Genomic DNA, 18,609 nt, shown 5'->3' on the forward strand with positions numbered 1-18,609 from the left:
AGGAAGACTTTATTAGGACCTATCCTAAGTTCTAGCAAAGTGGTGGCAGATGAGAATAGGCTTACTAGAACACCACTAGCAGATGATGGGATAGATTCCCTATTGCATAGTGTTGGACTCCCTAAACCACTTTGTGAGTTGGCGGAAAGGGAAGTTCATGGAATTAGTGACTCTTCCACACCAGTAAAGGTGGAAATGAAAGAAATTAAAGACCCTAACACACTGGTATTAGGTCAGGAGGAATACGAAGATTTTGATGACCTAGTCTTGATCCCAAAGGAGAGGACTAAATGCCCTCCTCTTTATAGGGATCTCCCAGTGTTTTATGGGTTGCCAAATGAGGATCCGATGGTGCATTTGAGAGAATACGACCTAACTTGCTTGGCAAGTGGGTTTAATGATATACACTGGATGCTCGTATTCTCAAGTACCCTAAAGGGAGAGGCAAGGAAATGGTATTGGAGCCTCCCAAGAGGGTCGATCAAATCATTTGAGGAGACTTGTGATAGATTTCTAGATGAGTATGAAAAGAAGCTCCCTATTATTCAGGTCTTAGGGCACCTTATGCAGTTTAGACAAGAGTCTTGTCTTTCTGTTAAAGAGTATGCTAGAGCCTTTGATAGTACTCTTAGGCTTTGGCCAAGAAGAACCAGTGCATTACCAGATGATGTGCTATGTGAGCTCTTTCTGAATGACTTAGAGATTAATACGCAAATCCAAGTGGGAATGCGGAATCCTAAGTCATTAAGGTAAGCAAAAATGCATGCCATTTATTATGAGGGTCATGTTCAGAGATGCTGGGAAAACTTTTGGAGTTTTCCCCGCTCAGTACAAGTGCATCCTAGCTTCCAACCATTTCTGCAAGAAGACAGCTCACTTGTTGATACCAAGGCAGCCTATGAGGGGAACCTTGGTGGCCAAAATCTCAAAGCAGAAAATGGCCATCCTATGAGCAATAATGACATGCCTCTTAGTGAAAAGATTCCAAGCCATGCAAGTCCCATTAGGGCTTGCAACACTTCCACGATGTCGTGTTGCTGCACATCCGAGTCGTATACACCTCCATTTCTTTTGTTGTGCATTTGTGTTAATTTCTACGTGTGATTCATTGTTTGTGTGATGCATTTTGATAATCCGCATCCAATGTATATATTCCCTTAATGCATGCGTATGAATTTGTTTGGATGCATGATGTGTGTGTATAAGAAAAATATGAAAAACTGATGCCAAAGGACATTATCAAGCTGATAATTTCAATGATGATCTTTAAGAAATGAAGCAGGACATGCATATGATGCCAAACAGGGTGACCTTTGAAATCGTCATTAATGGTCTTGCCAAAGCAAACAGAGTTAAAATGATGCTGGAACTTCTGGATGAAATGAAGATTATGGTGGTGATGACAATTGCGAAGGCACTTGAGCAAGCAGATGTGCAGTGGAGTAGTTCTCTTGTAATAGGAATTTTAAGATTCCTCAAGAGCATAAAAGCTTCTTGGGTTTTTTTTTATTGGTGGAAAGACACTGCTTGGCCTCTTCACAGTCACCATGAGTCTGACAATTGGCATAGTTCGTGCTTATACAGAAGGAAGAATTATATTGGAGGCACTAATATTGACAGCAGCTGTTGTGCTTTCTCTTACTGCCTACACATTTTGGGCAGCAAAGAAAGGTTATGACTTTAGTTTCCTAAGTCCCATGCTTTTTGCAGACCTCATGGTTCTCTTACTTTTCGGACTCATCCAGGCTTTCTTTTCACTAGGACGGCTTTCCCTGACCATATATGGGGCCCTTGCAGCCATCATATTTAGTGCTTATAAAATCTATGACACAGACAATTTGATCGAAAAAATATACCTACGATCAGTATATTTTGGCCTCAGTCGCTCTCTACTTGGACATCCTCAATCTATTTTTGGCCTTGTTAGATCTTTGGGTAATCTAGCGGGTAGTAGGTCCTCTTTTTTTGGGGGGGATCAAAGTGTGGAGAGATTTCAGATGTCTGGAATTGGATCATGGATGCTGGCTAGACTACCGGCCCCCGTTTTCCCTGCTGCTCTGTAGCTTACCAAGTCCTTGATCCCGACGTGGTTGTTCGGGCAGTTGGCAACGCAACGCTTCCTTCTTCGTTCATAGGAAACGATCTACAGAAGATGAGATACTGGCTAACCTAGTAAAAAAAAGAGTTCATGGGAGGCTCTTCCTTTCTGTTTGTACGGAAGGCTGGACACAAGGCCTCCATCACCACCGATAGGAACAGCAACAGGAAAGAAAGAAAACCTTAGCCTTCTCGTTTCAAAGCAGCCCTGCGCCCTCCTGATAATGATGGCCAGCCGATCCCTTCTATCGGCCTAAAAAAGCACAAAGCCCACTAGGTTCTGCCCTGCCCAAGGGCAAGCGCCACCTCATCCCTCAGGATGGTGAGGATGTGCTCCTGCTATGGTACAAGAGCGAGGTCTAAGCCATTGAGAACACGTCTCCTGCTAAGGGAGTGTACAGTGAGGGTTTCATGAATGCAAGGCTCACACAGCTAGCAATCCACCTTCCCGCTTTGCAAGTCAACTGATGTCATTTTGCAGCTGGGCATCAGATACACACACCAAAACAGACCTCATGTATGTGTGACAGGATCGATGATTCATTTACTCCCCCACAGAGAGAACTTCTGATCTCAAAACTGGGGAGATCAAGGAGTCGTTCCCCAAGAATCCTGTGCTATGCGTGCTCACACCGCCGCTTCGAGACCTGATCACTTATCCAGTCAAGTAGATGCAGAGTATGGGTACATTAACACACAGTCTCAGCTGGATTCCAGAGTAGATGGGGAGTCTGTGGTGATTGCCTTTGGTCAGCAGGTGCAAGGTGGCAAGACTGCATCCAACATTGAGGTTGATGAAATTCAGATGGTTGTTGATGAAGGTAAGGTTGGATTCAGATTTACTCCTGAGAACAAGATCCTCAACGGCTGGTCAGCAATGGCTGTTACCAGAATATGTAAGGACGAGGCAGTGCGTTGTAAAAGGACAAAATCAGAAACCAGCATCAGAATTGGGAAAAAAAAGAGAGATTGATTAGCTTGCCTGATAAGGTGGATCAAGCTGCCATCAAGGCGGTTCTGAAGAATGGTGTCCTCAACGTAATGGTGCCAAAGGCTAAGGGACGATGTGAAGCTGAGCATCAACAATGGCAACCTCACCCTGAAAGCTGAGCACAGCACAGGAGAATCCTCAGTATTTTACAACAAGATGAAAGGTGACTATTACCGATATTTAGCAGAGTTCAAGACTCGTAGTGAAAGGAAAGAAGCTTTTAGATGGAAAGGCTTCTTCAGTAACCAGTTCAACTTCCTGATGATTTGACACCAAAATTTGAGTATCTATCTGAGACAATAGATGACAGATTAGAGTTTCAGCAGTTAATGCTGGAAGAGAATGCAGAAATAGACTCCATCAACCTACTTGTAAACGAGTTTTCAAGCTTTGGAGCGGAAAGTCTTGCTGATATCTATTTGGCAAATAATGGTGATCTTGCCCTCACCATTGAGATGTTCCTCCCACCACTGTGATGAAGAAAAATCAGGAAAGGGGTCTGTTGCTTTTCATTAAAATCTCTCTCACTTCTGGAACTTCTGAAATCCTCTGCTGGACAGGCAACTACCAAGTTACAGAATGTACATGCTGATGTGAAGAACATTTTTCTTCCTACTGCTAAAAAACTGCTTTGAGATCCCATAAATTACTGGTTTTCCATATTTGATAGAAACCTTTGAGAGCATCTGAAATCAGACGTGTTGTACAATAGATGGTTCTCTGCATTAAGGGACATGCTTGGCTGGAATATTATTCTGTTCAATGTAACTGTCATCATACACCTGAATGTAAACAGTTTATGAGATACTTCAGATTTTTCTGAATATGAACTTCATGTAACTCACTTGACAAGGAATATAGTGAACTTTGGCATCAAAAATTCGATTTCTTCTTGTTAGTCTCTTCACTTGTTGCAACTTGAACTCCGTGTTCTGCAGCCCTTGCGTGAACTCTACGACATTTCTGGTGAACCCGACGTGAAAGTGCTGCGTCATCAGCAAGATGGGAGACTCGCAAGAAGAGATGACAGATGATAATGTTATGAAGAACCTGTTTCAGTCATTTACCATGTATATGCAGCAGCAAGCTCATGCAAAACGAGACAGTGATGCTATGGATGCCTTGAAAGCTGTCCAACAGGAGATGAAGCAGTTTAATGGCCAGCAAGTGTCAACTTACTTGCATTTGTATGAAGAAAAGATGAAGTTTTTTGGGGTTTCTCAAGATGTTTGGAGCCGCTACTTCTTGCGGATCGTGGTGCGCGCTCTTGAAGGTCGAATTGCAGAAATTCAAGAGGCACATGCAGGTTGGGCTGAATTTAAAAAGACATTAAAAGATGAATATTTCCTGGAGGATACAGGTCTTATGAATCGCAGGAATTTTTTAGCATGGGTTTCTATGCCTAATAAGGGACTTTCTGTTACCGCTCTTCTGCGAGAGTTTGAAAGCCGTTATGATCAGTTGGATGGGACTGAACAGCAAGCTTTGGAGATGCAGAAAGTGGAGTTATTTTTGCAAGCTGCAGATGCTGATTTACAGGAAAAGTTGGATGATCTTTTGGAAGATCAAGATACTGATTCAGGTTTAAAGACTGAGTGGAGACATGTCATTGATGCTGTGAATGCTCTTGTCAAGAAGCAGCGCAGGAGAGTCAGATTGCATCGAAATACAGGATCAGTTCCTGAGAAATCAATGGAGACTTCTTCTTCTACCCCTGCTGTAACTTCTTTGCCTAAGCCTACTCCTCCTGTTGTGAATCCACCAGTTCCTGCTGCTCCAGTGCCCTTATCTGTAGATGATGTTATTAAAGGCTTGGCGGATTTGACGATTGAAGTAGTCAAAGCTGAAGTTGGTAAGTTAAAAGAGCAACTTATGTCAGTACCTGCTGTAGCACCTGCTCCAGTGACTGCTTTTCCAGCTGGTCAAAGAAAAGGGCGACGATGTATTTGGTGTGATAGTACAGAGCACCAACACTGCAGAGATTGTGATGCTTTTCAGGAAGCACGTAAGAAGAATGTAGTGTTCTGGGGACAAGATGGGAAGATATGGCTGACAGAGACTGGTGCTCCTCTTGACACGAACTTCGGTAAGGGAGGTATGAAGAAGCTTGTTGATGATATGGCTGCGCGATCAGCTTATGTGAGTGTTAGAGGAGATGCTTCAGCTTTTGGAGTCCAGCTTGAGCAGAAATCTGATGGAGACTCTGCTTTATGGTCTTCTGCCTTGGAGATAGCGAGAAGAGGGAAAGTTCAAACTTCTACTATGACTTGTGTGGGCTCTAGCATCCGAGGAGAAACAGGATGGGATTCTCCTGTTGACAGGTATTCTATTTTTGCTTATATGGCTAAAACGTAGGGTTTAGATGCCATGGTTGAGGAAAAGAGAAGAAGAGATGAGGAGGGTCCTAGCTCCTCCAAAAAGACTAGAGGGGATGACTTTGTTTCACCACCTGTTACAGCTCCACCTATGTCAAATTCTCCAGCTCAAACAGGTTCTGATCAACCAATGGGAGACAAGCAGAAAGAAAAGAGGCAACCAAGAAAAGAGCCAGGATTCAAGCTCTTGTCAGACCTTGATATGCAAACGGATATGAGTAAGATTTTTCATGAAAGAATTTTGAATAGTGAAGTCACTTTTACTGTTGGAGAGGCTCTTGGGATTGCTAGAAGAGAAATACAGGATCAGATGCAGGATCTTTTGCGGAGGAAACGACATGCGATGGAAGGACCTGCTTTATAGGGATTGTGGCATGGAGCTCTTGGGGAAGAGCATGATGATGCAGTGATGGTTGAGAATGCTTCTGTTAATCCGCAATTGGAGAAAATAGTGCAGCCTATGCAGTATGAAGATGATGAGACCCCTATTCTCATTCCTCACAGCCATTTTTCACGAAGTCATTGGGCTAGAGCAACCACTGAGACAGTGATAAGGATTGGAGAGAAACAAATTCCCTTGATTGCTTTAGTTGATCATGGTTCTGAGATTAATCTTATTGCTCGAGGTGTTTATGAGAGTGACAAGTGGCCTATGGATGCAGAGCATGGCTGGCGCATGAGAGCCGCCAATAATACTTCTGGTGATATGTATGCTGCTTGTCCGAGTATCAGAATTTCTATTGGTAATGTTGAAGAGGATTATCATTGCTTTGTTCAGGATTCATGCTCTTATCCGATTATTCTTGGACAGCCTTTCATTACAGAAGCAAGAATGGAAACAAAAGTGATGGATGATGGGTCAGCTTATGCGCGGATACGCAGTAAAGATGGTATGCGAGCTGTTCAGTTTATGACTGTTGGGGTAAATCATCCGAGAAACAGGGACTCCTTGCGTGAGGCACCACTACCTGCGAAGGAGTTGGATTTTCATTAGGTACCGCTGTCTTGCGAGACGCCAGTGGTACGGAGCGGAGAAAAGAGGAGATCTCGCCTCCTGGCAGCCAGTCTTTCTCCAATAACTTTGTTGGGTTTACTTCAGATAGTTCAGTAAGTTATCAGAAAATTTCAGATTTGCCTAGAGCTGCCAGGCAGTACATTGGTCGTAAGGAGAAAGAGTTGAAGAATGTAGGTATTTTGCAAGCAGAAGAGCATGTAGATGGATTGTATGAAGGGATGTCTTATGCAGATACATTGTTTGAGATGAGAGCAATGCTGAAAACTGATGTATGCAAGGGTTCAAAGATCATACCTGTGCAAACCTTGGATATGTTTCAGGAAATTTCTGGTTTTATGCTGCAAACAGAGTTAGAGGCTGAGAAAACTCAGCAAACTGAATTTATGGCTGATCTTGATCAGCTAATAGAATCGCAGAGGGCTGAAACCATTCAGCCAACAGAGTTGAATGCAGAAAAATTTCTGCATACAGAGTTTCAGGATGCATCTATGCAGTCCATAGAGCCGAGGGATGAATCCATTCAGCCAACAGAGTTGAATGCAGAAAAATTTCTGCATACAGAGTTTCAGACTGCACCCATGCAGTCCATAGAGCTAAAGGCTGAAATTTTTCAGCCAACAGAGTTGAAAGATGCTAAAAATTTGCAGAAATTGCAGCAAAGAAAAGAGTGCTTGAATGATGCCAAGGTTGACACAAAATATAAAACAGTTGATAAGAAGGTTAAGCCGGTTGCAGGCCCGCTTCCTTCTGATAGTGATGAACAGATTGAAAAAGCTATGAAGCAGCCTATGTTGAGGGATCCTGCAAATATTGGACATAAGTTTACAGCTGAAACTCTTGCAGAATTGAAGATTGGAAATGATGATTTTTTGCTTCCAGTGGAAAAAGAATGTTTTAGAGAGATGCTTGGACGTCATGGTAAGGCATTTGCTTTCTTTCCACATGAAATTGGCTGCATTAGCCCCGAATTGGTTGCACCTATGGTCATCTTCACTGTTCCTCATGTACCATGGAATATACGTCCTATACCTGTGCCTAAAGCACACTTGCCAAAGCTGATAGAGTTGCTGAATGAGAAGATTAAAATGGGGATTTTGGAACCCTCTTCTGCACCTTATTCTAACAGGTGGTTTACTGTACCAAAGAAGAATGGTACTTTGAGATTTATTCAGGATATGCAGCCGGTGAACAAAGTGATAATCAGGAATGTGGGTACAGGTCCAGTTGTGGATGAATTTGCTGAGGCTTTTGCAGGACGAGCCATCTATTCTCTAGGAGACTTGTATTCAGGTTATGATCAGTTTCAGCTTGCCTTGGAAAGCAGGGATATTACTACTATGCGGACACCTATTGGTCTTGTGAGGATGTGTACCTTGCCTCAAGGTGCCACAAACTCAGTTGCTCATATGATGAATGCTATGCATAGAGTTTTACGAGACTATATTCCGCAGTATACCATGCCTTTTCTAGATGATGTGCCTATTAAGGGTTGTGCAGAAGAAGAAAAGAATGAAAGTCTTGATTTGCGTGGATGTAGACAGTTTGTGGCTGACCACTTGATTGCTTGTGAGCAAATATTGACACGATTAGAGGAGGTAAGTTTGACACTTTCAGGGCTGAAATCTGTATTTGCTGTTAATGAAGTCATCATAGTTGGGCATATGGTTGGATATTATGGCAGAAAACCTTCTCCTGCAAAGGTGGATGCCATAAACAGGATTGCAGAGTATTGCTCGACTACTTCAGAGGTGCGAAGATTTGTGGGAGATTGTGTATTTTACATGATTTGGATTCCTCATTTTGCTCATATTGCAGATGTTCTCTATCAGCTGCTTCGAAAGGGGCAGAAATTTCATTGGGATGAGAAGCATTCAAAAGCCATGCGTAAGCTCAAGAAGCTGTTGCAATCAGCTCCTACTCTACGCAAGGCGGATTATCAGTGTGGACGGCCGATCATGTTGACAGTTGATACTAGCCCTATTGGCATAGGTTGGGCTGTGGGACAGGATGATGCTGATGGAAATAGGTATGCTATCCGCTTTGGAGCTAAAGTTCCTAATGAGCGACAAAGGAGATACCCACAGATCAAAAGAGAGTTGTGGGGAGTAGTCACTGCACTGAAGTGTGACAAAGGATATTTTATTGGAGCTTCAGTTGTTGTGGAAACAGATTGTTTACCTTTGCTTGGCATGATTACTAGTTGCTCGACTCCAGATATAGCGATGCTTCGGTGGATTGCCTATATCAAATCATTGAATCCAGAATTTCGACACATAGCAGGGAAAGATAATCCAGTTGCTGACATGCTTTCTAGAGCGAGATATGAGGATGAGGAGTCAATGCTTGCAGAAGATGATGAGACAGAGTTTGCTGCTTCTGTCCTTGTTCATGATTGTCATGTATCTACTGTTGAAGCCTTTATTGAAGAACTTTATGTTGATGAGTGGCTGCAAATTGGACAGTATCTAAGTTCATTGACTCGAAGAGCTGATTGGACAGATGATGAATTCAAGAAAATCAGAAGGAAGGCTTATGGGTATTTCTTGAAAGATGGTTTTCTTTGGAAGCATCCAAGAAAGAGAGGAGGCTTGCCCTTGAGAGTAGTTTGTGATGTAGCGATGCAGATACAGATTATGCAAGAGTTTCATGAGAGCTCATGGGCTGGACATAGAGGTGTGTGGGCTACCTATGAGAAAATCAAAGAAAGATACTGGTGGAAAGGGATGTATAAAGATGTTTCTCACTTTGTGGAGACTTGCAGGGATTTCCAGCTTTACTCTTTAGTGCGACATCGTGATGAGTTGCATCCGACTTATCCACTATGTATGCATTACAAGTGGGTGGTAGACTTGGTTACTTTGCCAGTGGGACTTTGGCAGATGAGATATCTTGTCTTGGCTAGGGAGGATCTTACAAACTATGTTGAAGGTAGACCGTTGCGGACGAAGACCACCACTACAGTATGTAAATTCTTGTTGGAAGAAATATTTTGCAGGTATGGATGTATAGGCAAGATTACAGCTGATCGTGGAGAGCTAGATGCTGATGAAGCTAGAGAATTCTTCTCACGGCTTGGGATTAAATTGGCTCTTACTACTGCCTATAATCCAGAGGGAAATGGAAAAAGTGAAAGAGGACATCCGCCAATAGTTAAAGCATTGGCAAAAGCTTGTAGAAGTCGGATTGGAGATTGGCCGAGATTACTTCCTTTTGCATTGTGGGCTGATCGCTCTACACATAGTGTGACTACTGGATACATGCCTGCGGAGTTGATGTATGGGCAAAAACCTGTTATGCCTACTGAAATTTGTGCTCTCACTTGGAGTGTTCTTCCGTGGCATGAGAATTTATCAAGGGAAGAGCTGTTAGCCCTTTGGATCCGTCAACTAGAGAGAAGGACAGAAGATGTGCAGCTAGCCGTTGATCGTTTGAAGGCAGCTCGTCTCAGAAATAAGGACAGGTTTGATTTAAGGCATCGCTTGAGGCCTAGAGCCATAAAAGAAGGAGATTGGGTTCTAGTCTATGACAGTAGTCTAGAAAATCAGCATAGTAGCATGAGAAAAATGGTTCAAAGATGGTTTGGACCGTATGAAGTGAAACAGGTTTTTGACAATGGTACCTATGAGCTGGCTGAATTAGATGGAACAGTATTGAGGGTGCCTATTGCTGGAAAACGAATCAAGATTTTCAAGAAAAGAGAAGATGAAGAATATGCACTTGAAGCATTGACAGAAGAAGAGCAGATAGAAGAAAGACAAGCAGAAGAGACAGAAAACATAGATGATGAAGCTGATGGAGAAACAGGTCTACTAGAATCAGAAGATGGACTCGACCTGTTTGTGGTGGAGTTGAATGATCCTGGATAGTTGGCACATCCGGAGGATGCGCAGGTTTAGAGGGCGTGGACCTCCATTTCTTTTGTTGTGCATTTGTGTTAATTTCTACGTGTGATTCATTGTTTGTGTGATGCATTTTGATAATCCGCATCCAATGTATATATTCCCTTAATGCATGCGTATGAATTTGTTTGGATGCATGATGTGTGTGTATAAGAAAAATATGAAAAACTGATGCCAAAGGACATTATCAAGCTGATAATTTCAATGATGATCTTTAAGAAATGAAGCAGGACATGCATATGATGCCAAACAGGGTGACCTTTGAAATCGTCATTAATGGTCTTGCCAAAGCAAACAGAGTTAAAATGATGCTGGAACTTCTGGATGAAATGAAGATTATGGTGGTGATGACAATTGCGAAGGCACTTGAGCAAGCAGATGTGCAGTGGAGTAGTTCTCTTGTAATAGGAATTTTAAGATTCCTCAAGAGCATAAAAGCTTCTTGGGTTTTTTTTTATTGGTGGAAAGACACTGCTTGGCCTCTTCACAGTCACCATGAGTCTGACAATTGGCATAGTTCGTGCTTATACAGAAGGAAGAATTATATTGGAGGCACTAATATTGACAGCAGCTATTGTGCTTTCTCTTACTGCCTACACATTTTGGGCAGCAAAGAAAGGTTATGACTTTAGTTTCCTAAAGTCCCATGCTTTTTGCAGGCCTCATGGTTCTCTTACTTTTCGGACTCATCCAGGCTTTCTTTTCACTAGGACGGCTTTCCCTGACCATATATGGGGCCCTTGCGGCCATCATATTTAGTGCTTATAAAATCTATGACACAGACAATTTGATCGAAAAAATATACCTACGATCAGTATATTTTGGCCTCAGTTGCTCTCTACTTGGAATCCTCAATCTATTTTTGGCCTTGTTAGATCTTTGGGTAATCTAGCGGGTAGTAGGTCCTCTTTTTTTGGGGGGGATCAAAGTGCGGAGAGATTTCAGATGTCTGGAATTGGATCATGGATGCTGGCTAGACTACCGGCCCCCGTTTTCCCTGCTGCTCTGTAGCTTACCAAGTCCTTGATCCCGACGTGGCTGTTCGGGCAGTTGGCAACGCAACGTTTCCTTCTTCGTTCACAGGAAACGATCTACAGAAGATGAGATACTGGCTAACCTAGTAAAAAAAAGAGTTCATGGGAGGCTCTTCCTTTCTGTTTGTACGGAAGGCTGGACACAAGGCCTCCATCACCACCGATAGGAACAGCAACAGGAAAGAAAGAAAACCTTAGCCTTCTCGTTTCAAAGCAGCCCTGCGCCCTCCTGATAATGATGGCCAGCCGATCCCTTCTATCGGCCTAAAAAAGCACAAAGCCCACTAGGTTCTGCCCTGCCCAAGGGCAAGCGCCACCTCATCCCTCAGGATGGTGAGGATGTGCTCCTGCTATGGTACAAGAGCGAGGTCTAAGCCATTGAGAACACGTCTCCTGCTAAGGGAGTGTACAGTGAGGGTTTCATGAATGCAAGGCTCACACAGCTAGCAATCCACCTTCCCGCTTTGCAAGTCAACTGATGTCATTTTGCAGCTGGGCATCAGATACACACACCAAAACAGACCTCATGTATGTGTGACAGGATCGATGATTCATTTACTCCCCCACAGAGAGAACTTCTGATCTCAAAACTGGGGAGATCAAGGAGTCGTTCCCCAAGAATCCTGTGCTATGCGTGCTCACACCGCCGCTTCGAGACCTGATCACTTATCCAGTCAAGTAGATGCAGAGTATGGGTACATTAACACACAGTCTCAGCTGGATTCCAGAGTAGATGGGGAGTCTGTGGTGATTGCCTTTGGTCGGCAGGTGCAAGGTGGCAAGACTGCATCCAACATTGAGGTTGATGAAATTCAGATGGTTGTTGATGAAGGTAAGGTTGGATTCAGATTTACTCCTGAGAACAAGATCCTCAACAGCTGGTCAGCAATGGCTGTTACCAGAATATGTAAGGACGAGGCAGTGCGTTGTAAAAGGACAAAATCAGAAACCAGCATCAGAATTGGGAAAAAAAAAGAGAGATTGATTAGCTTGCCTGATAAGGTGGATCAAGCTGCCATCAAGGCGGTTCTGAAGAATGGTGTCCTCAACGTAATGGTGCCAAAGGCTAAGGGACGATGTGAAGCTGAGCATCAACAATGGCAACCTCACCCTGAAAGCTGAGCACAGCACAGGAGAATCCTCAGTATTTTACTACAAGATGAAAGGTGACTATTACCGATATTTAGCAGAGTTCAAGACTCGTAGTGAAAGGAAAGAAGCTTTTAGATGGAAAGGCTTCTTCAGTAACCAGTTCAACTTCCTGATGATTTGACACCAAAATTTGAGTATCTATCTGAGACAATAGATGACAGATTAGAGTTTCAGCAGTTAATGCTGGAAGAGAATGCAGAAATAGACTCCATCAACCTACTTGTAAACGAGTTTTCAAGCTTTGGAGCGGAAAGTCTTGCTGATATCTATTTGGCAAATAATGGTGATCTTGCCCTCACCATTGAGATGTTCCTCCCACCACTGTGATGAAGAAAAATCAGGAAAGGGGTCTGTTGCTTTTCATTAAAATCTCTCTCACTTCTGGAACTTCTGAAATCCTCTGCTGGACAGGCAACTACCAAGTTACAGAATGTACATGCTGATGTGAAGAACATTTTTCTTCCTACTGCTAAAAAACTGCTTTGAGATCCCATAAATTACTGGTTTTCCATATTTGATAGAAACCTTTGAGAGCATCTGAAATCAGACGTGTTGTACAACAGATGGTTCTCTGATTAAGGGACATGCTTGGCTGGAATATTATTCTGTTCAATATAACTGTCATCATACACCTGAATGTAAACAGTTTATGAGATACTTCAGATTTTTCTGAACATGTAACTCACTTGACAAGGAATATAGTGAACTTTGGCATCAAAAATTCGATTTCTTCTTGTTAGTCTCTTCACTTGTTGCAACTTGAACTCCGTGTTCTGCAGCCCTTGCGTGAACTCTACGACAACGAGAGGTAGTTGTGATGGCAACATGGATAGAACCATTGGGCCTATGAGTGCTGATAAGCATTCTGTGTGTGCCTTGTCTTCCTAGGGGTGGCATCTTGCTAGAAAAGAAGAAATTAAGGAAGGTTGGAGCGAAAATAAAAGTGAGCATCAGAAAAGGATTAAGTGTCGCCTTGCGAGGGCTTGGTAGGCTCTTGGGTACCGAGACAGGACCTGAGGTCGATGCCCTGTTCTCCTTGGGTCACTATGCTCAGCTCCCTCCTTTTTACATGCCCGAGTATGGAAACATAAAACCCTAAAAGAAGAAATGTGCTGAAAGAAAATACTCCTTGATCAGGATATAGGAGTCCTCACCTAGTAGGAGCTCCTGGTTGTGTTGTCCTTAGTTAGGTAGGTAGTTCAGACCACCACTTAGGGCAACCTCTTTGATAGTTCTTTTTAGTCTGGTCGTGTTGGAGCAGAGGTTAGTGACTAGCTTCGAACCTTCTATCAGATTATGCTAGGCCTACTCCTTGTGGATGTCATGCCTTGGTTTTGTCAGGGGGTAGGGTAAGCATTCTGTTGTGTTTTTAGTATATGTCTATTTTGTATCAGCTTGATGCTTCCTTTGGTTCTTTTGTGCAAATCTATTGTGGGATTCGACGGGCTGAGTTGTCTTATCCCGTGGTCACCAATGAGAGTGGAGTTTTGAGCCCGGGATGTGCCTAAAATTTGCCAAAAAATCCAGAATTTAGGGAAAAATATTTAACGTCAAAGGCGGCGGCTGCAACTAGGATTTTTTTAGCACCAAGTGAAGTACGACTCTTAAAAGGTGCCTGAGCAACACTTGTGGATTTCTGATAATTTTTCAGACTATCGTGCGGGTTGTCAGGAGTTACCAGTCAATGCGGGATGTAAAGCCGGACACGCAGAAATTTACAGCACTCGAATCGGAGCCCGGATGGGGAAATGGCCACAAAATAGTCAAGATATGAAAAGGTGGACACTTGGGAGGCCAAAATTGGGCATGCCTTTTGAGTTTGGACCCCCCTCTAAAATTTTATGCACCTTATGAAGCAAAAAACGTGGAGAGAGAAGGAGAAGCATTACGTGAAGAATGCACCCGAAATTTGCACCATGGATCATGGAGATGGTGATTGCAAGTTACAAACAACCCATCCAATTGACATTACCCCTGATCTTCTCCCTCTTTGCCGGTCTTATCACCTGTCTTCGCTTGTGAAATGGCTGTGGGAATGAGAAGAACCAGATCTAGTCTTTCTCTCTCCTCCCTCTCTCTCCCCTAAGGGGCTGTTCTTGTGTGTAAGAGGAAAATGAAGATTGGTGAAGGAAAGCTTGACCGGTTGGAACCGGATTGCTTCCGGATCGATGTAGACATGAAGATTGCTGATTGTGAAGATGCTGGACAATGAATGTGGGCTGACCCATAGTCCTGCACCAGAACCGAGATCCCGAGACATGAAGCCTAAGCGGTAATTCAATTTTTATGAAGAAAAAATGAGTTTTTATGCTATTTGGATGATGAAATATTGTTCCCATGGGCTGATTATGCATTATGATGTTGTTTGCTATGAGTTTAATCAGATGCTCTGAAAATCAGAGAATCATAAGTGATATGGCTGGAATTAGTGTTATAAAACCCGTAAAACACACTTTTAAGGGATAAAAATGGAATTTTTTGCAAAATAAAGGGGAAATATGAGACATAATATCAACAAAACCTGAAATTTTGCTATCAAAGAACCTAAGGGCCATAGCCCACAATCAATCTTAATTTTTAGTCTTTTTAATTGAAGAAAATAGAGGAAAAATACCAAAAATGGTAGAAAAATGGGTTTTAAATGGTAGAAAATTAGGAAACGATAAAAGAAAAATTCCATAAAATTACATAAGTGTTTGTGCAATGTATAATGAAGGTAGAGCATGAGGTTGGCCTCGGTTTACCCTCGTTTCTATGTTTCTGTCCGTGTTTATCTCTTTCTTTGTAAGGAAATACACATAAAATGACTCTTTTACCTATCAACGAATGCAAAACATTAAACGGTTGGGTGAGGGGGGAGGTTGAGCGTCAAAGTACAATCTTAAATCTGATTTATGTGTTGCGTCATGCCTATAGGACGTGGTTTTAAAATAAAGGGAAAGGCAGCATGAGCATAAGGCTCGGTGTCTCTCCTCGTTCAATACATAAATGCTAGCATGGAAATCATGAAAAGATTGGTTTCGCACGATGCACAATGCTGATTTTCTTTTGTTTGTGCACTAAACCAATCACATTTTGCACTATGCATGGTTCATGCTATCAAAGAAAAATCTCCTGGACTGCATAGCAATTGTTTGCTTAGGAATTTGACCCCCGATTGAGAGTGTGAGATTATCCCTTGCCGTAGGATAGAGGGGTGGTTTCCTAAGGGACTGCTTGGTGAGGAAGCATGGTATATCTCTTGGAAATACGAGATATATAAAATAGAGGAGTTTGTGTTCGTTTTTGTTATATGTTTAGCAATGCATCAAAGGGCCAATCCCTGCGATATAGGAGAGCTGCAGTGGGGCCGCGGTGTTTCTACCGAGAGGTTGCCTCCATGTATGTGATTGTGGCATTGCCAATGTGTAAGGGTTCTCCCTCTGAGGAGTTTACAAAAGGGAAACGTTAGACTACAAAACGATAAAAACCATAAATGCATAGATTAGGATTTAGGGCAGTTAGTCCTTTAGCATTAGATTGACGCTCCTGGTCTGCGAGGCCGTGAGGGTGTGTGTGTGCCATGAGCATGAGGTTCGGCTAGTGCTATAGCCAATGCCAGCCCATTTCAGGTCCCATCAGTATGCAACTTCAAACCATAGACCTTCTGCTTTTATGCAACTTAGAGATCATTCTTTTCTTGCCCTATACTATAATGATGCAACGAAATCAAAGCTTTAATATTTTTAATGAAGAAGCATTCAAATTTTGATAAAGAACTCCACGCATGAGCCAAAGTAATAGCTACATTCACGTGCATAAATGCCATATTACATTTTCTTAATCATGAACTCAATTGTAATTTGTACCAAGCTTATCAATGGTTTTACCTTGCATTTTTGTTTACACATCATTCATAAATTGGCTTATCTTTTGATTTTCAATGTCAGTGTTTTTTTGGCATTTGTGCTTTTCAATTCAACATCATTGTAATGAATGAAGCTCAGAGGAGAGAGGAGAAGATCTAAAGAGAAAGAAAGAGAGCAAGAAGAAGAGAAAAGAAGACTAGAAGAAGAGAAAGAAAGTCAGAAAAGGGGAGAGAAGGGAGGAGGAAACCATGGAAGCTAAAGATGAAGGTGAAAAGTATGTTCTTGATAATAATTGGTTGCCCTAGTTTGGGACTCTTATACCTTATATACCCTGGTCAGTGTGAATGGGTATCTAACCCATAGTTTGTATGTATCTCGCTTGACAATCCATCCCCACCCTGAAGGTTTTTGCCCTAAAAAACTCATGTGCTTTTGGGCCTTTTGAAGGTTCACTTTACATTGCTGAAGTAAGGCTTGCATGCGATCCAACTCAGCACGACTTTGAGGGTTTATCTTATAATTAAATAAGACTGTGGGGAGGGGAACCTTATACCCATATAAGGCATCAAAAGGGGAAACGCCAATGCTAGAATGTGTTGAGTTATTATATGAAAACTTCGCCAAGTAGAGCCATGTATCCCAACTGTGTTGTACATCATGGCAAAAGTGCCTCAAATATGTCTCAAGCCATTCGTTCACTCTTTCAGTGTAGTTGGCCATCAGTCTTGAGGGTGGTATGCAACGGATGGTGGTCCCCATGGATGTGAGAAATCTCTACTAGAAGTTGCTCATAAAATTTGCATCCTGATCATGTACTATGACTTGTGGTACGCCATGCAACTAAAGACATTTTCCATAAATGAGTGGCCACCTAAGAGGTAGTGTATTAGATCTTAGTGGGGATAAAGTGGGCAGCTTTGGTGAGGTGATCAACTACCATATAGATACTGTTCCACCCTTTCTTGTCGCAGGAAGGCCAGTGATAAATTCCATTGTGATATGAATCCATTTTCCTTCAAGGATAGTGAGGGGATGCAAGAGGCAAGAGGACCTGAGTGTACTATCCTTGTTCTGTTGGCATGGAACACATTTGGCCACAAAGTCCTTGACATTCCTCCATAAGCCTTTCCAATGAAAGCTCTTGGAAATCCTATCATATGTTTTGAAATACACCCAAGTGACCAGTAGTGGGGCTAGAATGCATATCTTCCATGATCTTTTGCATGAAGGGGGAACTGTGTGGGATGACATTCTTGCCATGGGACCAAATAAGGCCATGCTTGAGCTGATATTGGGAGTTTTCAACCATGACCCCATGCTATAATTTCTGGAATATGCGACTGAAGTGATCATCTAACAAGTAAGCCTCTTGAAGCTCTTCTCAACCCAATCATTGTGAAAATCTAAAATAGAGGATACTCTGCATGCCCACTTTTGAGAGAGTGAATCAGCTACAATATTATCATTGCTCCAAGTGTGTGAAATGTCAAAGTCATAGTTTTGTAAGGTTGCCACCCATCACCTTTTCTTAGGAGTCAAAGTGGACTGAGTCAAGAAGTACTGGAGGAATCAGTGGTCTCTTTTTACTTGGAAGCAGCTACCATACAAATAGTGGTGCCATTTCTTGATGTCATGGAGGATGGCTAGCATCTCCTAGTCATATACATTCATTTGCATCTCCTTCTCATCCAACTTGTGGCTCTCAAATGCAATCACACCATGCTCTTGCAACAATACTGCACCAATACCCCTACCATTGGCATCACAATTAATGATAGGCAACTTAGAGAAGTCAAGACAAACAAGGATGGGGACGGAAGTAAGCGCGTCCTTTAACTGTTTGAAGCTATGATCAATAGTGGCATCCCAAAAGAATGACTCTTTTTTTAATCAATCAATCAAAGGTGCTACAATGGTGGCATAGTGCTCAATAAAGCATCTATAGAATGAAGAGAGACCAAGGAAGCCATACAAAGAAGTGGTGGTGGAAGGAGTGGGGCAGTCCCTAACACATTACATCTTCTTTGGGTTAGCTTGTATGCCATTTTTTCTCACAATGTGTCCCAAGCACTCCATGGATATCTGCATGAAGGTGCTTTTTCTCTCCTTAGCAAAAGAGTTGATGCTCTCTCAATATGTCAAACACCCTTCTGACATTAGGAGAAATATGGATCAAACGTGTGTGCTTTATATATCAA

At 42.5% G+C, this 18,609-nt stretch overlaps 1 pseudogene; it reads left to right on the forward strand.

Annotated features, from left to right (window-relative positions):
* Positions 1-1,273: 1,273 nt before the first annotated feature.
* Positions 1,274-3,070, forward strand: LOC148018838 (uncharacterized; annotated as a pseudogene).
* Positions 3,071-18,609: the final 15,539 nt, after the last annotated feature.

This window comes from Lygodium microphyllum, chromosome 20 (assembly GCF_053477565.2).
Source record: "Lygodium microphyllum isolate KBCC chromosome 20, Lygodium_microphyllum_v1.1.10, whole genome shotgun sequence".
Taxonomy (NCBI): domain Eukaryota; kingdom Viridiplantae; phylum Streptophyta; class Polypodiopsida; order Schizaeales; family Lygodiaceae; genus Lygodium; species Lygodium microphyllum.